At 36.3% G+C, this 20,623-nt stretch overlaps 1 protein-coding gene across 3 annotated transcripts in view; it reads left to right on the forward strand.

The window, feature by feature from the left end:
* The first annotated feature begins 7,181 nt into the window (after positions 1-7,181).
* The window catches only part of LOC145280036 (G-protein coupled receptor-associated protein LMBRD2-like), a 120,143-nt gene continuing 106,701 nt past the window's right edge, over positions 7,182-20,623 (forward strand). The window contains exons 1-2 of one of the 3 annotated variants that reach the window (XM_080131699.1): positions 7,953-8,479; positions 17,295-17,391. The gene's annotated coding sequence lies outside the window, so the exon portion shown is untranslated. Of the gene's footprint in view, positions 8,480-17,294; positions 17,392-20,623 lie in introns of all 3 variants that reach the window. The other 2 variants (XM_080131700.1, XM_080131701.1) reach the window with 2 other exon arrangements.

Genomic DNA, 20,623 nt, shown 5'->3' on the forward strand with positions numbered 1-20,623 from the left:
AACACTTATGATTGGCTGAAAATGAAAAATGTTGTTTGTCTTGTATAATCGGGAATTGATATTTTTAAACAACATTTGCTGACCGTTGCTGCTTCTATGCACCTGAAATGTAGATAGTATCTTCAGAGGCAGTGACAGGGACTAAGTGATTAACAGCACAGACTGACAACTTGGGTGTGCCAAGTTCGAATCCAGTTCATTCCATAGAGTCACTTTTTATTAGGATGTTGGCAACCTTCACATTGTCCCTTCTGTAAGTACCCAATGTCTTTCTAGAAAGAATTCTAACCAGAACGATATCAGGGAAACTAATGCCAGCAAAGGGATCATGTGATTCATACAAAATGAATGAATGACTATGTCTTAGATGATTAGTGCGGTTTTGTTGGAGTTGTGTGTTAAAACTACAGTATTTATGGAACAGCAGCTTAATGATAAACAACTACAGAAGTTTTCCAGAACGAACACATCCTCATTAAATTTGAAGAAGTTACATGTTTCAACACTAAGCTAGAAATTGTGTGCGACACCAGCAATGGGAGAATATGTCTTTTTGTTCTTGATTAATGCCGGCACACTTTTTTTCTTCAATCTGCACAAGCTATCTCATCATTCCAGTAATTATAAGAGCAACCGGACTCATGAAAAAGAGTTTCAAAAACTACCTGGCGAATATACCTGGTGAACCAAGTGCAAGAGAGATACAAACAATTGCACTTAAAGGGATGGCTAGAATCTTAAAGAGGTCTATCAGTTTGAATGTATGAGATAGTGGAAAAAAATGTCTGTTATCTGGTAGGATACACCATCCCCAGCAAGAACAAAATGATAAGAAAACTGAAAAGAAGTTTATAAAAAAGTGCTAGCATTTCTAGAAATTTGGTCACATAGAGGTAGGATTGGACTCGAATGGAGATAGATATTTGACCATCAAAGTGTGAATGTTGGAAGACATGAACGGATGTATGAAAAAAGAATTTAAAATACTACCTGGCGAATGTACCCTGTGAACCAAGTGCAAGAAGAGAGGCAGTTGGAATGTATGAGATAGTGGGCAAATGTCTGTCATCCAGTAGGATGTGCCATCCCCAGCGAGGACAAAGTGATAAGAATGTCGAAAAAAACGGAAAAAAAAAATGCTTACATTTCTAGAAATTTGGTACCTGCACAGATATGGTTGGATCCAAATCAAGTCAGATATCTGACCATCAAAACTTGAAAGTTTGAAAACACAAACGGATAAGTGATTTGAGCATGTGCTTACTGACACCATTGGCTAATGTTTAGAGGTTGCAGTCAGAGAAGAATGTATGAATTACAGAGCCCATTCTCAATTGAATATTATATTGTACCTAATATATACAAGGTGTCTTTAATAAGTTTCCAGACTTTTTTGTACAGGAATTTAAAATTGTCGTAGACTCTTGAGAATTCGTATGTTATTGCTATACATCTTATGGGACGATTGATTAATTTTTATGATTTTAGTTTCAAATGAACAGCTACAGTGAAAAGTCATTGATTGTTATAAAGCTTTCCTTCCTTTCTATTGGAGAGTTACCTGTTTATGTCAATGTGATAACGGTGTGGAGAGACACAGCAATAAGCGTCCATGGTTGGCATATACCTACTGTAGAGACAAACTGGCATTTGAACCTGGAATGCATCCAACACCAAAATTAAGACAAAAGTAAGATTAATGCAAATTTGGGTACTGTAGGGAGTGGGTCAGAGAGTTTAGTATACGACGATGACGACGAAAGAGAGCTGGATGATTTTCACAAGACAGAAGTGGAAGTGTATGCTCCTAAAGAAAGTCCACAATTCTGAAGAATCCCCGACAAAAACAACCGATTCTGAGATGCCGCCTATGTGATCATGAGATCAGGAAGGAGTGTGATGGAGAGACATGGCAATAAACGCCTATGATTGGTGTGTGCCTATTAGCTTTCGTACCTGGAACCCACATAAAATAAGACAAAATTAAGATTAATGCAAATTTGGACACTGCTGGGGTTTGAGTGTCAGCATAAAAAGACTTTTTTTTTTGTGGGTCAAAAACGATATCACGTGCACGAGAGTTCATTGTGGAGAAGAAAAAGAGAAAGAAGAAGAGGAGAGAGAAATATGACTGCCGTTGGGAAAAAGAGGCAAGACGTAAGAAAAGTGCAACACTAACAGATCTTTTTTTTTTCTGCTTTCAAGCTATTCTCGTTGTTATTATGGCAGAGATATGAATCCACAGTGATATGGTAAAGCCATTTAGCAGCAAGAGAGAGATGTGGTGGCGTGGCTGAAGAAATTGAGGCTGGTAGTGAGACTTTAGGATGATGTGGTGAGCCTGCCCCAATTGTATCTGGAGAGGGATTTATTGGGCTTCTACTTGAAGATGGATGAGAGTGACCAACTGGACAGTGAAAAGATTCATTCACGGATGGTGCATTCACAGCCTATAGGAAGTTGACGGTGGTTAGATGGGTTAACGAGCTGGTGGAAATTTAAGCAAACAACATCAGATTGGTTAGCTTTGAGGGAGTTGATCTGGAAAGGCTTGCAAAACTGGTTTTTATCATGGAGTTCCTTGATGCCAACTTCAGCAAACACCAAAAATTGAGACTTTAACCATGAGAGATCTAATAGCAAAGGAAAGAGTGCTGGCATTGACCAAACCCTTCATGTGGTCGGAGCCATGAGTCTATCCAGTAATAAATCTGTTGTTCTTACCATGAGCAGCCCTGGCACCCATGTAAACTGTTACAGATGCAGCTGCAAGGGTCACATAGTAAGAGACTACCGGGGATTTGGAACTCAGTCCTACCAAAGCAACAAGGTTGGACACTGGACCCAGGACTGTTTGGGAAACAAACAAAAGGATGAGGCATCAGCGCCAGCACACACACCCACAATGATGCAAATGTGGCGCTTCCGGAGATAATCGTCTTTGTTGATGGAATATGGTGTTCAGTGTTAATCGACACAGCATGCTCAAATACAATAGTAGATGTGAATCGATGTCAATCCTGGAAAGCAGAAAGGGTGGACAATATAACAATTAAAGGTACATCCCATGCTACAGCAAGGGAGTGGTCACCATTTCCACAAACGATAGTGACTATGTTAGGATCACTCTGCTGGTAGTGCATAGTTGATCACTGGGGCTTGATCTGTTGTTAGGGATTGATGTGATAAAGACATTACTGTTGGACTTAAAGGTGCAGTTCAGATTGTCCACGGTAAAGTCCCCATACAGGCGGCCATTTCCATCAATGAACCTGACTTTACTGCTACATTTGACCATCAGAGATAGGCGTGAACTGTGGCATGGAAATGGGCAGATGACCGCGCACCTAATGGATTCTGCAATGGTGTGCCCGAATATCGAATGACTGCAGAAATCCTATCATAGTATGATCAGGAACTCCGAGCATGGATGAACAAAGGTTGGCTCGTGCTGTAGCCAGAAGAATGACTCAGGCCTCCCATGATGGGCATGATGCAGCGGAATAAGGCAAAAGTGCGACCAGTGATGGACTACTGTGAACGTAACAATTACATGCATGCATTCATGACCAATGCGGATGTCTGTGCTGCTTAGATGCATGAATGGCACTAAAAAAGGATTAACGTGTCACTGCTGAACCACAGGAAAGCATATCTCCAAGTATGAGTCCACAAGACGCTGTGGAGATCAATGCGAAGAGATACTGTCTAACATGTCTGGGGCTTTCATTGAACGTAACTCCCTTTATCATGAAGGCCATCGTCAACAGGGTGCTATTGTAGTAGGAAGCTGTGGACCATGCAACATCAGCTTATATTGTCAATATCTTTGTTTACAAAGACGTCATGCCCACATCTCAAGTCAAAGGACATTTGGACTAGAATGTAAGGATACAGAACAGCTGGAGGATGTCACACACAGGCTGGGATTGGTGGTCTCAAGAGAGCACAGTGTCCTGTGGTGGAAGCAAAGAAATGGGATCCCAGAAGTCCTTCGTATCATCGCATGACAAACTATATTCTCCTTGTGTGGAACACTAGTTGGGCACCTCCCAGTATGTGAACGGGTCTGTGTGGCATGCTGGATGATCAAGAGGAGAGTTCAATCATGAATGGCTGGGATGACACGGTGACAGGCTCCCTACTCCAACATATGACATGTGGATTCAGTGAAGCAAAATTGTGGGGACTAGTATGTGAACAGCAAGGAACTGAATGTATGGGTCGATGCCAGTGCGCTAGCAACCGGTTGCATTGAAAAGATATGGAACAATGTTTGAGGATGCTTGTTGGTTGCGATCCAAGAACGATGCACAGCATATTAATCTGGCTGAACTGGATGCTGTGTTGAAGGGAATTAATTTGGTACTTTAGTGACAGACTAAGTTGTTGCACGTAAAGACAGACTCTGCATATGCATATCCAATTGAGTGTTGGACATTTTCAGCAAAAAAGTGCAAGTTCACACCAAGGCTGCCAGTGATATGCTGATTAGGAGACAAATAAGCACACTGAAGAAACTGGTAAAGGAATACAAGCTCTCAGTGGACGTGACATTGTTTGCACCAATTCACAACATGGCTAACCAATTGACGGCATGCTACAATAGTAGTTCAATGTCATAAAGAGGGATGAGGTCCTGAGCCCCTAATTGGTGCAGTGCATATAGCTGAACTGGATGTGACGCACATCATGGCCATTCACAGAAACAGTGGACACCCAGGAATGCAACATAACAACTTATTTCACCAGAAAAGTTTGCCCTGCAATGACAAAAACAGCAATCAAGTTGGCTATATGAACGTGCGAACAATGTCAATCTATAGATTCAGTACCAGTCTGTTGGGAAAAGGAAAAATTAAAGGTGAGCTGTGATTGGCCATGGTTAGAGATGGACATTACACACTACGGTGCTTACCATTTCCTAACTTTTACAGAAAAATGCAATGCTGACAGACTGTTGCACTTTTCAGTGTGTAGGCAGTTAGCACAGCATGATTCAGCAAGAGTGATTCGTGAACGGGAAGTGGTCTTTTTTGAACGTGGCCCACTATAAGAGCTACTTACGGATAATGACACAGCTTTCCTCAGCGAGAAATTCAGGACATTCGCAAACAAATGGGGTGTGAACCTGGGATTTTGTTGCGCATATGTCCCGAGCAGAAATGGCATAGCTGAGTGATGCCACTATACTGTGAAAAGAATCATGGCCAGGATGCAATGTTTCATAACAGAGGTTGTCTACAGGTACAATGTGATCCCAAAAGACAGTTAGTCCTATTTGACCACGCCAGCCAATGCAATTTACAGTTACGAGGTCTGGGTGAAGGGAATTGCTATTATGTCATCATTAGCACGTCCTGATCACAGTCCCTATTGGGTTGGAGACTGCATGTGGGTGAAGGCATTGGAGAGTCACTGTACGATGAAGTTTGGCCAGGGCCGGATAACCAAGATAAATTAGTCCATAGTCTGTCCTGGTGAATGGGATGCTTTGACATGTGATAGACCTGTGCCCCAGTTACAGTGTCAGAAAATTCTGACAGCATAATATCTTCAGAGAGTGAATCAGAAAGTCTAGTATACAATGACGAAAGAGAGCCAGACTATTTTCATGAGGTAGAAGTGGAAGCGCATGCTCCTGAAGAAACCCATAGTTCTGAACAACCACCTCCAGGATGCTACCTATTTGCTCATGAGATCAGGGAGGAGTGTGATAATTGTGAAGAGGCATGGCAATAAGCATCTATGGTTGGTGTGTGCCCACTGTAGAGACGCACTAGTATTTGAACCTGGATCCCGTCTGACACAAAAAATAAGATTAATGCACATTTGAGCGCTGTCAGGGTTTGAGTTTTTTAAAATTTTTTTTTTTTTATGGGTCAGAAACGATATCTCATACACAAGAGTTTGCTAAAAAGAAGAAGAGGAAGATCGACGAACTGTTGCATCCCTGTGTCTGTTCTACAAGTATTTTAATGGTGGATACTCTGACAAAATACAAGCCCTTGTACCCCCTCAACATAAATATTGCTGAAAAACCTGACAAGCAGCAAAGTCCCACCCCTACACAGTAGAGACCCCTAGATGTAAGAAAGCCTTCTACTCTAATAGTTTCTTCCCTAGAACTGCTAGATTTTGGAACTCCCTTCTGGGTTCCCGCTTTCCCAACTGTACTGACATGCAGAAGTTCAAGTGTAATGTGAACAGACATCTTGCTACTTAACTCCCTACATAGTATCCCTGCAACTTATGTTCCCGATAGTAGCCCCGTACATCAAAGTGACACTGTGCCTTGTTTGGGGTGAAAATTGAATAAAAAACAAAAGAAAAGATAGAGGAGAGAAAAGTACGACTGCTGCTAGGAAAAGAAGTGAGACGTAAGCAAAGTGCGACGCTGACAGACCTTTTTTTCTGCTTTTAGTTTATTCATTACTTAATTGGCGCAGTTCAAGTTGATAGACCTATACAGCTGGATTTTTGGTGCCTTTTTTTATACTTAGTTACAATTGAAAATCGCATTTCAAGTAAAACACTGATGTACTCACATATTCACTCCTGGGAGGTCCATACTGCCAGGCTTTACTTTTTCTTTGGAAAGGACTGAGACCCCTTTACCAAGGATGCTGACGGAGTTGCTCAGGCATTTTTTGTCGGGTAGAGTGCATTGGTTTTTGCCACGAGTGGATTGCATTACTATTTATAATCAGATCTTTCTTAGACAAGAGAAAACTCCAAGTTGTCCTTGATGGTCGTCTGTCAAAACAGCATGATATAAATATGGGTATGCCACATTGCCACAAGGGTCGATGCTTGAATCCTTACTCGTTCTGCAAAGTCACAACTGATCATAAGGTTTCCACCCACACAAGACGTAACAAAGAATTGCCTCCTTTCCCTTTAAGCCGGGTTCTCTTATCTGCCTGAAATCTTGCCTAATCACATGGGCTTATCACATTCTCCACGTCTTCTTGCATAAAACCAGGTACACTTCTTGCATTTTTGTTCAGTGAAATATTACTTCACTGAACAAAAATGTCATACTCCAAAAAGCACCTAAATTTATCAAGTAGTTTATATATAAATATATATATATATAAAATCATTTTTTACGATGTTTAGCGATTTTAGTAGTAATTTGTTGTAGCAATTAGGGTTGATTTTGTCTTTCGAATTGAGTTGTCTCCCTTTATTCATTAAACATGTCAGACGAAGACAATGTCTCGCTCCCTTATAACATTTGATTTCCTTAGTTAAAAAAACAAAACAAAAAGCTCTTTGAATAATTTATGTGATTTTTGGAATATGACATTTTAGTTTTGTGACGGGTACGTAGGTGTTTCTTTACTATTGCCTTTTTTTTTAAATTGCACTTGCACTTAAGAATTAAATTGGTAAAAAAAAACAAAAAAAGAGAAGGGGCATAGTTAAAAAAAAAAAAAAAAAAGAAAGAAAGACAAGAAAAAGAGGCGAAATAAAAATATAAATTCAATAACTGCTGACCAACGTCGGATACACATAAAGTAATACACGAGAAAACGAAATGAAAGCAAGAAATACAGACAAATGTTTAGATATGAAAATTATTATTTTTTATTTAATATTTACAAAATAGAAAAAATAAATGGCTACGAAACATTTTTTTGATGGGGAGGTAGCTATCTATAGGCATTTGTCGTTATCAGGTGACTGTCATAATTACATTTCACATAATGTTAAAAACTGTAATTACATTGATCGTTGGTGACATGTGCGTTTGTCGTTTAATATGGTAGTCTGAAGCAAGAGATCACCTGACCCCGGGTAACCGGAACCTTTCAACCATGAGACGCGTATTTGGTGAGTACGTCAGCAAGGGATTGTGTCGCTGTTGGCCTTCCGTAGGCGAAAACGGTAATGTAAAGAAAGAAAGAAAGAAAGAGAAAAACACGAGAATCTTCGTGCGCATGTGCAGCTCAGTTGATGACGTCGTTGGAGAACTGAGTGTCTGCTAGAGGAGAAGAAAGAATTTGTTAAGAGGAGGAGAAGTGATACATATTGTGGATGAATGACTTGATGGCTTTTTTTCTTCTTCTTACTAGTTGAGCTTATCGTATCTTCTTCCTCTTTGATTGTACAGTAGCTATGATGAGATAAGGCGAAAAAAGAAGTAAAGAAAAAATAGTAGACATTATTTTTGACAGCACACTTTCTCTGATTTATTTTTTTATTATTGTGTTTGGAAACCTATCATCAACCTAATTCAAATTGGTATGACTGAAAAAAAAATGTATTGCAAAGAAAAAATGAAGGGAGAAAAAGAATATAATTAAATGACTGCATAACAACAACAACAACAACCTGACGATTCATCAACTTTTTCACCTACGCATTCTTTTTTCTCTTCTTCCACTAATTAATTATTTTTACCTGGAAAAATACCTTTCCTTCGAAAAAAAAATATACACCTGAGGATTATTTTTGTCTGTTTTCAAACGTGGTTAGTTTTTTTTTTTTATTTTTATTTTATTTATTAAATTTATTGGATATTCTAATTGGTACTTATTCGGAATACGGACCATGCTATATTAAAAAAAAAAAAATTATTTTTTATTTTTTAAATGAAATTTTCAAATTAATTTCAATTTTTACGATACCTTTTATTTATTAAATTGTTAGATGAAAGTACAGAATAGTTACAAAAGAAAAAAGCTCCCCCATCTTAAGAATGAATTTATAAATATTAAATATAACCCTAAATATATTTCAGTACGGTCCGTATTCTGTATAAGTACCTACTAATGTGTTTATTTATTTTATTTATTTCTACCCATTTTTCCTAAATCAATTTATTAATTTATTTTCGGTGTTTCGCTCCAGGTTAAGCAATGTAAACAACCTTAAATCTAATTAAAGTATTAATCGGTGCATAAAATTAATCGGTAAAAATCGTAAAATTTGAATTTCATAATAAAAAAAAAATGTATATATATATTTGATCAATTTATGTGATTTTTAGAATATGACATCTTCGTTCTATGATGACATGATAGATATTTTTATGTGTTTTTCTTTAATTAAGCGTAATTATAAATAAGCACCAAAAATCTCTATGCTTTCTTTAAAATGCAAACGCATGAATTATTTTTCTTAACTGTATCAGATGTTTTAGCAGTAGTTGACATGGCATGCTATTATATCACCCCTTATTTCTAAAATTTATATTTGTGAGATTAAAAACAAAACAACAACAACAGCAGCAAATATATGTGCGTTGTGCGTGTGTGTTTATTGATTACTATAGATCAATATAGATTAAAAAAAAAAAAATTATGAGATAAATTTCTAGCTATTCAAGCGGTGTACACGGAAAATGTCTCCGTTAAACTTTAGTCCGTTTTTTATTTTTTTATGTTAACCTTAGACGAGCAAGATGGGCTTTCTCGGGTACTAGTACAGTTTACTCCCCCCCCCCGGTGGTAAATTTAGAAAGCCATTCTTAACACGAAGGGGTGAGTTTTGTTAATTCCTTTCGGTGCTTTTGCACCTTTGTTACCGCGCTGGTTTTAAAATAGTTTTTCAGGTTAAATTAACGATTCGATTCACAATATCTTTTTTTTATTATTAAATTGTTGGGTGTAAGCATAGAATAGTTACAAAACATCTTTCCCTCCCCCATGTTAAGAATGGCTTTCTAAATGTTATTTTAGCACGGTAACGAAAGTGCATAAGTACCTTCTTTTACCGAAAACTACTAAAATGAAAACAATTACTGGGGATGTTAAACTGCACAAGCGTCCCTTATTGTGTGAACTTTATTTTGGTTGACTGAAGAAAAAAATTGGTCTTTTGCGGACCCATGTTGATGTTGATCCGATCCGAATGTTTCCGACTGCGATTTATGGAATAGACCGGAAATGACCGAACGGTCGCCGAAATAATATTTACATTAAATGAATTTTTCATTTTTTTCCATTGTTTTATGGTCACCTTTTTTGGTATTTTTTTTTTTTTTAGCTTACCGACCCCTCGGCATTCACCTCTAATTTGTCGACTTACATAGGTTTTCGGGTAAGCTGAGAACGAATATCGCATTTATTTTTTTGCGCAAACGTGCCGTTATCCATATTTGAAGACATTCTGTATACAACGTAATCACTATTGTTTTTTGCTAGCGGTCATCTCCTTTCCCATTTAGGAAAAACGCCAAAAACAGCCAAACGGAGTCAAAAAGAGCCAAAACATGCCCCCCAAAACATTTTTCGGCTTCAATGCCGAAATGACACCCCCACCCCACCCTTCCGGATATTTTTCCGCTTCCTGATATCGAAAACGGACAATCTTTTTTTTTCACTTTTTTAATTATATTCATTTTTTTTCACTTTCTTATTAAAATACGCGCACGTGTGTAGTCACTTGACGTTTCACAAGATGCACGAATACATGGCGGACATTTTAAATGACAAGAAATATTTTTCATAAAATAAAGTTTTCACTTCATTTAAGAGTAAAAATATTGGTAAAACTATACAAACACCGTGACAGCGAATTAACCCTAACCCTAAACCTAACCCTAAACCCTAACCCTAACCCTAATCCTAACCCTAACCCTAACGCTGTCACGGTGTTTGTATAATAATACCAAAATATTGCTGTCAGTTTTCACGAGCTGTTTACAAAAGCATATTTTAAGTTTTTCGTTCTTTTTTTGGAGGGGGGGCATTCAAATGTAGAACTTGTGTACTTTAACAGGTGCTTCTTTTGGGTTGTGGAATAAAAATATTTTGAACTAACTTAACCTAGTTTTGCATTCACATGCTTTAGTGTCGTCTGCCTTTTTTTTTTTTTTTTTTTTTTTTTTTTTTTACATTTTTGCCGCGATTTTCAACTCGTAAACTGCTTCGGTCGTTTCCGGTTTTAGTAAATCGCAGTCGGAAAAATTCCCCAGCTACAGAAGCATAATGTTTTAGTAGAATTATGGCGATCTTTGTCAAAACAATCTTGTTGAGGGTTATAAAATTATTTAACTGTCCCTCCCTCCCTCGACTGCAACAAACAGTTTTATGTGAGGGGGGGGGGGGGGTTACGTATCGTCGGCATTAACGAATGTGGGCGACCGGCAATGAACCAATTCCGAAAGAGAAGGTAATGCTTAGGAGAGAGGCCTTCCAAGATAGACCATGCTTCATTCCAACCCAACGGTCCGGTCCGGTCAACACCTTGGACAATTCAGATTTTTCTGTTAGAATGAGCGGGTTTGTATTACTGTACACATAGGTTCGAAAAAGTTGTCAAAATATATAACAAATTTGTCAAAAAAAAGTTGTCAAATATATAACAAATAAATGTTATCAAAAGCAAGATAAATTACTTTTCTACCAAACTGGATATAATTTTCGTGTTTTTATTCAATTTAACATGTTTATTCAGCTCGAAAAGCATACAGTGTTTACCGATGTATTGGAAAATTCAAAATGGCGGCCGACTCCCTCTTTACTACGGTAAGTTCGGAAAAAGGTGTAATAAATAATAAACTAGACAAAATACTGTTAGAAATTCGCTCAATATATGTTACCGTGATATAACTTGACATATATTCGGTGGTTTTTTAATAGTATTTTACCTAGTTTATTATTTATAACACCTTTTCCCGAACTTACCGTGTTACAGAGAGAGTCGGCCGCCATTTTGAATTTTCCAATACATCGGTAAACACTGTATGCTTTTCGAGCTGAATAAACATGTTAAATTGAATAAAAACACGAAAAATATATCCAGTTTGGTAGAAAATTAATTTATCTTGCCTTTGATAACATTTATTTGTTATATATTTGTTTTTTGACAACTTTTTCGAATCTATGTGTACAGTAATACAAACCCCTTTAACCTTACAATTGAATAAAAAAAAATATAAAACTTTAATTAAACTTGGAAATACGATTTTAAAAATATCGCGGATCAGTAAGTGCACTAGCACCGAAATAAAGCCAGAAAAAAAAAAAATTAATTTTATTTTTTTTCATTTTTATTAGACTATATGTCCGACATTCGAAGCCGCCATATTGTTTTAAAATTTGGCCTTTCTAATGTTTGACAGATTGGCCTTCTTTAAGGCCAAATTTGGCCTTTTTTTACGCTCTTTCATAAACTGTTTTTGGCTGCCATATTTTTTTGTAATGAAAGAACGTAAAAAAGGCCAAACTTGGCCATAAAAAGTCAAACCTAAAAAAGGCCAAATTTTAAAAGCAATACGGCGTGAACATTTAGTTTAATAAAAATTGATAAAAAACAAAAATGAATTTTTTTTTCTGGTTTTCCGAAAAAATTTAATTTAATTTTTTTTCAACATTTTTTATTAGACTAAATGTAACAACAATGAATCTTGCTGGAAAACTGCTTCTGTTGTACCAGTTGGCGAAAGAAATAACCCGTTAAATTATCGCCCCATTAGCCTCCTCCCACTTTTTGCCAAAATATTTGAGCCCATAATTAACCAAGCTCTAGTCCATCACCTTACAAATGCTAAACTTCTGACCGACCAACAATATGGATTTAGGCAAGCCCATTCCACAGCAGATATCCTAACTGTAATCTCTGAACGTATATACCATTCACTGGACAAAGCAGGGGAGTGTAGAGCGGTAGCTCTAGATATATCTAAGGCTTTTGACAGGGTATGGCATGAAGGTCTCCTCAGGAAAATTAGATCATACGGTATCACTGGAAGAATACTTAACATAATTAAATCTTAGATAGAAAAATCCAAGTTGTCCTCGACGGTCGTACACCTAAACAATAGGATATAAATGTGGGAGTGCCTCAGGGGTCTATTGTTGGACCTTTATTATTCCTAATATTCATAAATGACCTCCCCCAACAAAATTGCCTCTGAGATGGGTATATAAGCTGATGACACCACACTCTATAACAGGCACAACAGGAAAACAAATGAACGCATATCTAAGGAAATGGAAGAAACACTAGAGGATGACCTCCGATCTGTAGTGGAATGGGGACAAAAATGGATGGTCACATTCAATGCTGCCAAGACTAAAGTCGTTTCCCTCAATAATTACAAGAAACCTTCTCTACCACCAATAGGAATGGCCAAAGATTCATTATCTGAAAGTACTTCTTTTAAACTCCTCGGCCTAACGTTCACAGGAAACATGAGTTGGAACAATTACATTGAGAGCATTGCCAGGACCACTGCGAAGAAGGTAGGCTCTCTCTACCGTGCTAGGAAACTACTAACGCCCGAAAGTATTCTGTACCGCTATAAGGTCACCATTCGCCCATGTATGGAGTATTGTTGTCATATTTAGGCTGGTGCATCTGCTACTAGTCTCTCGCTCCTAGACAAGATCTAAAAGAGTCTCCAACCTGATAAGTCCTGAACTGTTATCTAAGCTTCAGCCTCTGTCCCACCGACGAAATGTTGCATCCGTCTGCCTGTTCTACAAGTATTTTAATGGTGGATGCTCTGACGAACTGCAAGCACTTGTGCCTCCTCAACGTAAACACCCTCGACAAACCCAACGAGCAGCTAAATCCCACCCCTACACAGTAGAGATCCCTAGATGTAAGAGAACTTTCTTCTCCAAAACTGCTAGACTTTGGAATTCCATTCCAGGTCCCTGCTTCCCCAACTGTACTGACTTGCAGAAGTTCAAGTGTAATGTGAACTGACATCTTGCTGGCCAGTAGCTTATGTCCCTGTAGCCCCCTACACCAAAGTGGCAATGTGCCTTGTTTGGAGTGAAAATGTAATAAAAAAAAAAAAATTAAAAAAAAAAAAAAAAATCGAGGCCGTCAAAATGTTTTGAAAATTTGGCCTTTGTAAGGATTGCCAGATTGGTCTTTTTGAGGCAAAACATGATCCTTTTTACACTCTTGGACCATGGTTCCACGCAAAAGCGTAAAAAAGGCCAAATTTGGCTTCAAAAAGGCCAACCTGGCAAGCCTTAGAAAGGCCAAAAGTTCAAAACAAGATGGCGGCCTCCGTTGTTGTACATTTAGTTTAATAAAAAAATGTTGAAAAATTAATAAAAATTAAATTTTTTCGGGTTTTATTTCAGCCTTAGGGTCTAATAATGTGTTTTATATAAAAATAAATAATTTTTATAAATTTTTGACTGTCAAATAATTTACGCAGCTGAAATGCACATTTGCCGACGGATTTTCTATGAACGTCGAAACAGGAAGAGAAAAAGGATTGTTGTTTTTTGTGTGTGCCGAGAATGTTGCAAGCTAAAACAAAAAACACTTTATTTTTACATAAACATTGAACGGTATTCGACAGTTAAAAGGAAAACTTTAATTTCAACACTAGACGATTGATTACATGTAAACATCCTGAAAAAAAAAAAATGTAAAAATAAAGAAAAGTAACAATTATTTTAGAATAAATGATTCTAATTCGTCAAATGATCCCCCATTTCCGGTTCATTCTAACTTAGGGCTGTTAACTAAACCTGATTGACAAGACACTGAAATAAGGGGGGGGTCGTTTTATGCTAAATTTATATGCAAACTAATGGCCTATTCTAGATTCTAAAATTGTTTATTTCTTTAACGATTTGTTTTTGCTTTTGGTACTTATGCACTTATGTTACCGTGCTAAAATAATAACGTTATTTAGAAAGCCATTCTTAACATGGGGAGGGTGAAGAAGTTTTGTAACTATTCTGTACTTTCACCTAACAAAAAAAGAGAGAATCACAGTAACATAAATCAAGGGCATAAGCACAATTTTTGCAAAGTGTTTTCAGTAGGCACAGTTTTCAGTACTTTTTGACGGACCGTCTTTTTAAAAATCTACCAAAAATCAGGTAATTATCTGATCAATACGAAATTTTCAGCGATTATTAGGAGAAGAATGAACTTTATAACAGTGTACTTATTTTTCATAAACGATATTTATATATATATATATTTTTGCTTACAAACCCCCCCCTTGTTTTGAAGTGGGAACAAATATGCTTAAAATAATCATCTGAAACTGAACAAAACATATTGTGTTGTTGTAAGGGACAGAATTATAGATTTAAAAAAAAAAAAAAAAAATTGTTTGCATACCTTATTTTGATGTCTGAATATCAGAACTTCGATTGTGTTTAATTATCCCGCTTTTGAGTTTTGAAGTGTGAAATTCGGTGAATATGTTAAGTAAAATAATTAATTTAAGTTAAGCAAAACAAAAAAAAATTTTTTTAATATTTATACGAAAAAAGCCATTTTAAAATTTTTGATAAATAAATTAACAATTTTTTTTTAGCGAGCCGAATAATGCATGACCATTATTAAACAGGGCATGCTTTGAATAATCGATACAAAAAAAAAAAATTCGATAAATATTGTGCCCTTTGTGTTAAAAATAGCATTTTTTTCGATCCCGTTTGAAAACGTTTGCCGCCTTTCGACTACGGTGGACCAAACGCGCTGAAATAATTTTTTTTTATTCTGCTTTAAATTGCCCCCCCCCATTTTGGGGGAGCCTGGCCCTCACACACATACACATTAAAAACCAAACTCATACAAATGGTCACCCATCTGGTACTGGCCAGCCTCAGCTTAATAATACATTGAAATTTTCGTCACTGAAAAATAAGTTTTTTTGGCCTGTTTGGTCTTCCATAGTTTTCTTATCAAACGCAAAAGTAAACAGTCGATCTAGACTCTACATCGACGCGAAATATCTGGTTACCTATATGAATAAGTGGAATTATTTGAAATTCAGGTACTTATAATATTTTTGCATATTCTCTTAGAAAATCATCCTAAATCTTAGACAATAAATAAATAAATTAATTATTTCAAAAACCTTTTTTTTTTTTTTTTTTTAAATATTTAAGTACGTTTTTTGTGCAAGACAAAAAATGTCAATTGTTAACTTTTTGGGAAAATTTAACATTTAAAATTTAATTAAAAATAGTAGAAAAAGTTTTACATTATTCTGTTTTCTATATGATAAAATTCAGGGTTTTATCTTTCTGGAAAAAAAAAAGTTACTCAGAAATAATGGATTTTAATAAATGTAATTTAGTTTTAAAAAACAACAACAACAACGTGATTTTGCGGCCATTTTTGGTGGTGCCTAGTTTTCAGTGTGTTAACACGTAATCGCCTTAAAAATGTAGAATCTCATTTTGTTTAAGGCATGAGGCGATTTTGCTGAGAATGTTAATAGTCAATAATACCTAAATTTTAATAAAATACCGTCAATCGAGATCACTATGTTGGGGGTATTTCTGGTACTTGTGTACTTTTGGCACCGTGCTGAAATAATAACGTTATTTTTAAAGCCATTCTTAACATGGGGAGGGGAGAGTGTTTTGTAACTATTCTGTTCTTCCACCTAACAATTTAAAAAATATATATATTGTGAAGCTTGAATTTAACCTGAAAAAAAAAAAAAACTTTAAAAATAGCGCGGTGGCAAAAGTACACACGCAGACACGCACCACATTTTTTCTATTGTAACGCTTTCATTGGGCATAAACAAAATTCTGAATGGATAACACATGGAAGTGAAGAAAAATAAATTTCATCTTTTGATAGATTTTTAAAATTAAAAATCATAACCCCCGCTATACCACACCTCCTTGTAACAAGGCACATGGACATCCCCTGGAACAGAAAAAAAGAAGAAAAAAAAAACGCTGACTAGAGACTTATCGTTTCTAACATCAAACAATTCAGACACAGATGGCAGAGAATAAGCGAGCGATAAAACAGCTGTTTCATAAAGTTATCTTTGTTTCACGTTTTTGTGATGTTTTCTTCTTTGGCGAAATATAGGCTACTTGTCCAGAATTCTACCGATATTAAAAAAAAACGAAAACGAAGAAAAATCTTGTATTATTTGGTAGGTGTGTCAGAAACTTTGTGAAAAATATTGAATAATTCGACCCCCTGTATTTCCAAGCTTATAACTACTCGAAAAATGTAATTCAAACCCTTATTTGTTTTTCAATTAAAGGAGAAAGGACCAAGGTTTCATTTAAAAAAAAAAAAAAAAAAAAAAAAAATACAAACAACGCGGTTTAAAAAAAAAAAGGTTTTAAACTTCAGACTTTGCAGGTAAATTTCCAAAAAACTGTTCTATTTTTTTGTTTTAAATTAGAATATATTATCTATTGATCTTTTATCTTCAATTTGTGATATATAAAACTTTGGCACATAAATTATTTACTTTTTAATAGACATTTCAAAATAGGGGGGAGGGCGTGAATTAATTCGGCTCCCTGTCTTTCCAAGTTTATAACTACTCGAAAAATGTAATTCAAACCCGAATTTTTTTTTTTCAATTACAGGAGCAAGGACCAAGGTTTCATTTAAAAAAAAAAAAAAAAAAAAAAATACAAACAACGTGTTTAAGAAAAAAAAGGTTTTAAGCTTCGGACTTTACAGGTAAATTTCCAAAAAACTGTTCTTTCTTTTTGTTTTAAATTAGAATATATTATTTATTGATCTTTTATCTTCAATTTGTGATACATAAAACTTTGGCACATAAATTATTTACTTTTTGATAGACATTTCAAAATAGGGGGGGGGGGCGTGAATTAAAAAAAAAAAACGTTTGTCTAAAATATTATATTCGGTTTATTGGTAAGAGCATAAAATTTCACATTGACCCTGAAAATATCGTAAAAATAGAATCAATATAAAAATTTTGATAGATTTTTAAAGTTTAAAAATTGAAAAATACTGAACTCGTAAAATTCAATTAATTATATTACTGTTTTTTAAAAAATAAAAAAATAATATTTCTATTATTTTTTATACAACTTTAATAGTTTATTTTGAAAGTATAATCCATAAAGAAAATAAACAACCCACTTTTAAAAGAGAAATTACGAGTTTTTTATATTTTATTCGCAGTTTCGTGTTAGGGGTGTCAAAAATTCTGATACACCTAAATTTGGATTCTTCAGACTGCTGTTCTCATCTTGAGTGTAATTTTCACAACGTTTCCGTCAATGTAACCTCCACCAGGTGTATCTTATTGAACTCAGAAATGTTTCTGTCGAATTCGGGAATTTGGATGGAATTTCGAGCAGTGCCCTTTATTTACTTCATGGGGGTAGCATATCCTCATTCCGTCAGCCATAACTAGATAGAGGTCCTAAGTAATTCACAATTGTATGTTTCGGTTGCCCACACTGAGAATTGACCTTCAGCAGAATATCACTTTTACAATTGTTTTTTCTCAGTACTCTAACCACTGTGCCAAGGGTCCTTAATCCCTCAATCCCAAAGGAGGAGGTAATGCTTACAAGGGTAGTCATTTAGGACTAAACCATACCTCATTCCGACTCTACGGTTAGCGCATCTTTGAATTAGCTAGACCCTTGGGTTAAAGTTTATATCTGTGGATGGTATTGCAAATAGTAAGGGCTAGTTTGCTTAACATGATATTTACTTTGCAGTTACTAAATGCAATTCCTTTTTTATATTATGCAGACTTATTCTTGGCTAGCACCTCTCGTTCAAAACGATTACGTTACAGGTCCAGTCAAAGGTCGAAGTGTCTGTTAAGGCTTGGCTTCGAAGGGACCTTTCTCAGTTTTCTCTCCTTAAAGGATAGAGCAAAGACGTGTGCCACTTGCCTCTTTTCTCCCCTCCTTTACCAACTGGCTTGCCTGCGAACTGCCTAAAGATCCTCTGGTGCTTTCTGTCCACGCTTCTCTGAGACAGGGGGAGTAACTGGGTTCACAAACAGGTCTGCATTCAACGTGTGTGAGAAAGACTTAGGGATGCTCGACTTGACATGCCATCAATATGCTGAGACTGGTAAATTGGCATAAGAATTTGCATGGAACCCCATTGTCGAGAGCACTTTTTCTGACCATATTCTCAACCCTTCCATCAAGGCCCATCATAGGCCAAGAAGCAAATGATAGTTATTCAGAATGCTGAGTCAAAAAACTTCCTCAGCCCAGGGACCTTTCTCAGCTTTCTAGAAAGGAATTACATTGGGAATCAGTTAGGGGGGAAACTGAGGGTCAATTCATCGAGTGGTTTGAGTGGCCGGAGGAGAAAATCTACCCTAGAGTTCGCGTCAGGTACAAGTCATTTCAACAACTCTGGCCTGGAAATTAGCCTGGAACACATTAAATATACTTCTGGAATTGAAGACTCACTTGAGTATCTCGACTGCAACATATTCAAAGAAACACCCAATTATGCTTTCTCCCAATACCACGAATTTCGGCAGTTCTTGGTATATGTTGGCTCATATAAATCCTGAGCATCCACTGTCCTTAAGCATAATAAATAATGTTTGGCTCCATGGAACGGAGAGAAATGGATGGTGTTTCTCATTATCCTGACCATAGCATGAATAATGGTGTGCACATCACATATGCGAGAACCCCATTGAGTTGAATATTTTGCTGATCTAATCCTCTTCAAACATCACCAGATGGTCATGGTCAGATGTGAGAGAAAAATGTTACATTTTCGGTATTTGAAAAAGGTGGATACAAATAGCAAGCTTTTGTGTACAAAAAGAAGTTGACTATGGCACACACAGTTCATCGTCCTGTCTCCAACCCAAGCTACCCTGTCTCTCTCTGATAATAGAAATCCCCCACAATGCCCATTCCTCACTTTTCCCAGAATTGTTTTGTTTTCAGCCTACCTAAAATTGTACTTATCTTGGAAAGCCACCACTCAATTTTTTAAATTTTATCCTCGTTTTCTTTTTCCCCCACTTAGGTCCCACTCCCGTTTAGAAATCATTCTAAATAAACTGGAAAACTGTGAGTTGTTTATGATTTAGAAAACAGTGAGAGAATTTTAATGTTTAAGTTTTTTTTGTTTCCTTGTCCTCATTTTATCTAATTGAATTTCTGTATATAAATATATTTATAAAAATAAAATTTCAAACAAATCTGGGGATACATTAAATAGGATGGCTCCTAGAGTAAATGTGGTATTGTGGTGACTAAGATTATTCTAGTTAAGAGAAATATAGACTTTATTTATCATTATTGACTAAGGATGACCAACATACCCTTTTTACCCTACACTCTTGATTACCTTGTGGCTAATTTGCATTGAATGTCAACTTTTTTATTTTGTGCACATAAATAATTTAAAGTGTAGTATCTGTTCTGATGCTGCACTTCATCCTGCTAGGCTAAGTCAATTTTAATTTTTGTCCCAATCCCAAGCACTCTCCTTTGGGAGCTCGGTTTTCTTTACATTAAAAACTGACGTTGTGTCAAACTCTGCCCTCTGGGGTAAGTAAATAAGAGCTTATTATTTGCACATACTGAGAACTTAGGGACAGGGCCATAAATTTGTTGACTGCAAACCCATGCAATTAGGCCATCTGTAGACTAGGTGGTGACACACCATCCATTTCATCTAGACGGGGAAATTGGAAAGGCCCGATCTGATCACTCGACTGGTCAAGTCATGCCATAGTATCTATAAGTTCATTCCTAACCTTATTATTTCAATCTGATTCTTTAAAAAATCCAAACCATATTACTCCTCTTTATTTTTTTCCAGATAGACACCAGGAGGCAATGGCTAAGGGTCAATTGTGTTGAGAACAATGAAAATTACCAATGCCAAAATTTTAAAGAGTAAATCTTTTCTGGGAGTAGTATCACAAGTGGGATGCTTCCTT

This window comes from Euprymna scolopes, chromosome 7 (assembly GCF_053919585.1).
Source record: "Euprymna scolopes isolate OS-2025 chromosome 7, ASM5391958v1, whole genome shotgun sequence".
Lineage (NCBI taxonomy): Eukaryota > Metazoa > Mollusca > Cephalopoda > Sepiida > Sepiolidae > Euprymna > Euprymna scolopes.